This window comes from Lygodium microphyllum, chromosome 30, assembly GCF_053477565.2.
Source record: "Lygodium microphyllum isolate KBCC chromosome 30, Lygodium_microphyllum_v1.1.10, whole genome shotgun sequence".
NCBI lineage: Eukaryota > Viridiplantae > Streptophyta > Polypodiopsida > Schizaeales > Lygodiaceae > Lygodium > Lygodium microphyllum.
The window spans coordinates 11,004,814-11,008,684 of record NC_141164.1 but is presented as its reverse complement, the minus strand read 5'-3'; positions in this window follow the sequence as shown (position 1 = coordinate 11,008,684).

Sequence of the window (3,871 nt, the reverse complement as noted above, 5' to 3'; positions counted from 1 at the left end):
AAACCAAAGATGACACATATTTGATTATAGTGTAGTGGCAAAGTTTGTTGGAAAGATCTAAGAGACTTTGGGGGTCAATTATTGTAGTTTCAACATGCTTGTCTTGGATGTCCAATGGTATAAAGTGGTGATGGAGGGCCTGAGTGCAACTATTCGAAGGGGATTTATATTCGGAATTTATAAAGGTAATCTCCATGAATTTTTGGATAGACATGCATGACACCTTTGTGGTTCCTAAGCATTGTGAGAAAGTTTATAAACCTCATTGATGCTAGCCACTTATTTGAGCTACACCCCCTCTATGCAACTTTATTATGTGAATTGTTTTGCTGCATGTTATTTTTATCATTATCCATTTGAGAACAATGGCATTATGTGGTGGAAGTTGGTCCATGCTCATAGGTTGTATGAAGAGCGTAACCTAGTGGAAGCTAGTAATGATTCCACTTGGATAGTTGCATTATACTTTGATGTGGATGAAGAGGTAGAAGTCCAAATAAACTCAAGCAAGAGTCTATGTCTATTGACATCAATGATAAGTGCTTACTTGCATAGACGAGGATGAGCACCTTAATGAGGAGGAGTTGGAGTTTCTGGAAGAGGAGAGTTGCATATAGATCTAGACATTTTTAATGATTTATGCCAAGATGAAGTAAAGGACAATCTTTAGAGTTATAAACCCTTGTACATGATAGAATTCCAAGCAAGCTATGTATGCAAGATAATCTAATTATTTGAATGTAATGAGTCAAATTATATGATGCAATTTCATGAATCTCAAATTGTTATAATGATATGTCTTAATTGTCGATGTGATGAGAGGAGGGAGGAGCCCAACTATGAGAAAAGGAGAGAGAGAGGGAGAGGGAGGAAGTGAGGAATAGCACTATATACTAATTTTATTGTTTGACACAGGTAGTGACTACACTCGTTGGCATGGTGCGATGCTATAGAGATGAGGAGATACAATACTTCATGGCTAGTATGGACTCTGACTCCATGCAGCAATTGCTTGTGATGGTGTAGGAGTCATTATCCAATCTACTTCGAATGTAGAGTCAGAGCAGTTAGGTCATAACACCATGCAAAGTTGACAATCGTGTTGCCTTATCATCTCATTAGCACTTTAACTAAGTGCTTTCCCATCCCATGTCCTTGCAAACCAAAATTCCTCCGCATGAGCATTTGCTCCTTTAGTCCACTGGCCCATCACATTGACCTTCTACGGCTACTTCTCATCCATCTTCACTTATAGTAGGGGGATTGACAACAAATTCGTAGGGCCATGGGTTTATGGATTTTGGTATTGCTAAGTTGGTTCAAAGATTTGCTTCCTATCATTCTCGCTCAAGCTCTCCTTCCATCCCTAACCAAATTCTTATCGCCAGACCCCTAATTCTATCCTTGTCTCTACTCAAGTGGACTAGGGGGTTATTCCTCTTGCTCTAAGATGGAGTCTGTTTGCCAATAATGACCACCTCGTCGCTTTGAGATTGCCACACTTCGCAAGCTCAGTATCCCTAAGACCCCTCTCAATATGTTACGTATGATTATTGAACAAATAGGTTAGTTGATCATAAATGAGGAAGGGAAAACACTCATTGTGAGATTGCATGAGCTTGTTGTATAGGTATATTGCTATAGCATCATTGAAAAGTGTGAAAACTAGGACTTGACCCACAAAGGTGATATCATACATAGACTACATATTGAGTTTCCACAATCTACTACCAATGATTGGTTTTCTAATGCTTACATATGTATGCACATTTGCAGACAACTAGCCCATCTTCGCACTCAAAGGCATGTGATGCTTGTGATGGGCGAGAGAGGCCTAGGTGGCTTGATAAGTGGAAATGGAAGACGATCAGGGATGAGATAAAGAAAAACCATGATAAGTGGAAACAACAAAAGAAGGCACTATGTGCTTGTGTTATAGTAGGCTCATCATCACATCTTAGAAGTGGTGGCTGGGCCTCCTTCAAGGCTAAGTTTCTTACTTTAGATTATTCACATTCTAGGTTTGGATTCAATAATTCATTTCAATATTCTATCTATTTTAACATTCAATATTGTGTATCTATGTTTTTGTAGCATGGCCTGACTGGTCATTTGATAACTGAGTTTGAGAAAGAGTATGCGAGGTGTCACGAGGTTGTGGCTTATAAACAATACTTATGATCTATGTTTGTTTTTTCTTATAGCATTGGGCCAGTGAGGGATTTTGCAAGGACAAGATCTCCAATTAGGGATTGTTTCTAGCATTAGGAGTTATGACTTTATGAAGATATATTTTTTTGCTTGTGTAATTTGGATATATACTTTCATTTGCTACTATATAATGAGAGCATCATTGTATTTTCTTCTTGAGTTCAAGTATCTTGTAGTCTCTCTCTTGTTTCATTCGTTTAAGAGTCATATTGTAGTTTTTCATACTTGGGGTTCTATATAGGTTAAATAGTAATCCATGTTTGAGAGAATAGCAGATATGGTTGTTGAATGCTAAAATGACTTGTGTTTTTTGGTTGATTTTTGTTGTTTTTTAGGGATGAATGGTTGATTTTACATAATAATTGATTGGTTTGGGTGGTTTGAGAGTGTTTGGATAAGATGTAATGATTTTGATAATCTTATGATGTTTTTTAGTAGAGATATGAGACTTTGTGATGTTTTGTTTGGTTCTAATAGCTTTTGTTTTGTTTTGTTTTTCTTTTGTATGGAAGGATGGGATAATGATTGATGAATTATGAGGTTGTTTGAAAGCTCATTGAGTGGTTTTTGATGGATTTGATTGGTTTTAGTTGAGATGGATGCTTTTTGTTGACCTTCTATAACCTTGTGTTGAGCTTTTGTAAAGCCTGTGTTCCTATTTTGTTTTATTCTGTATGCCTCTGTAGGTATTTTATTGTGGATGAGGGTGTAGTTTGGAAAATGTTTTTAGCCTTGAAAAGAGGTGAATGAAAGTTCAAAAGAGCTCAAGAAAGTGGAAGAAGTAGCTATTGAAGACTCAAGAGAAGACTGGAGTGAAGTGACAATAGTGAGTTGTGAAGAGTCACTATAGTGACTTTGGTGACCTTTCATATCAGACACCTCTTGGGAGGGGTATTCACACAACCAAAGAAGGATCATTGTAAGTGATTATTGAGTATTATATAGAGGATATGATGTACTATTGAGAGAGAGAGAGCCAATTCTATGCTAAACAATGTATCTGCCTATGAGAGATTGTGAGAGAAAGCTATGGAATCTTTGAAGATGAATTATATGTGATAGTTTTACATTCAAAGTGGAGTATTCTTTTGTGTTTTCCATGTCTATCAAAGAATTCTACGAAGAATATGAAGAGAATGATGGATTTTGTTAAAGTTAAAAGTCGTGGGAGAATTATTTCTATGAAGCTGCGTGAAGATTTCTTTTTCATCTTGTTCTTTTCCTTGTTGAGATCATATCAAATATGAAAAAGATGGTTGATAGTACAAGATAGATTTTCTTGCAGTAGAAACCCTATTTTTCTTGGTGTCTCTCTTGGGGCTCCATGTTTTCGGTGTGCAATCAGGGAAGGCTGCCATCAACAGGCATCAGAAGAGGCTGAAAATGAAAGAAATGGCATTGCCAAGAAGAGAAGAATTCAATGGATGCTTGCAAATTTTCTTTGACATTTAAAGAATTGGAGATTCTCATTGCCGAAGTCACTTTCTACAAGAAGTTCATCCCACAATGGTGGAAACATAGTATCATCATGATGCAGGCTCTATGTGGTGGACTATTTCCTCTCCTTGTTGAAGCAATTGAGACATGCATCTTGGTGGCAAATTGTTTGGAAACAAACAGAAGTGCACAAACAAAGATAATGATCATCTGTGGGAGATTT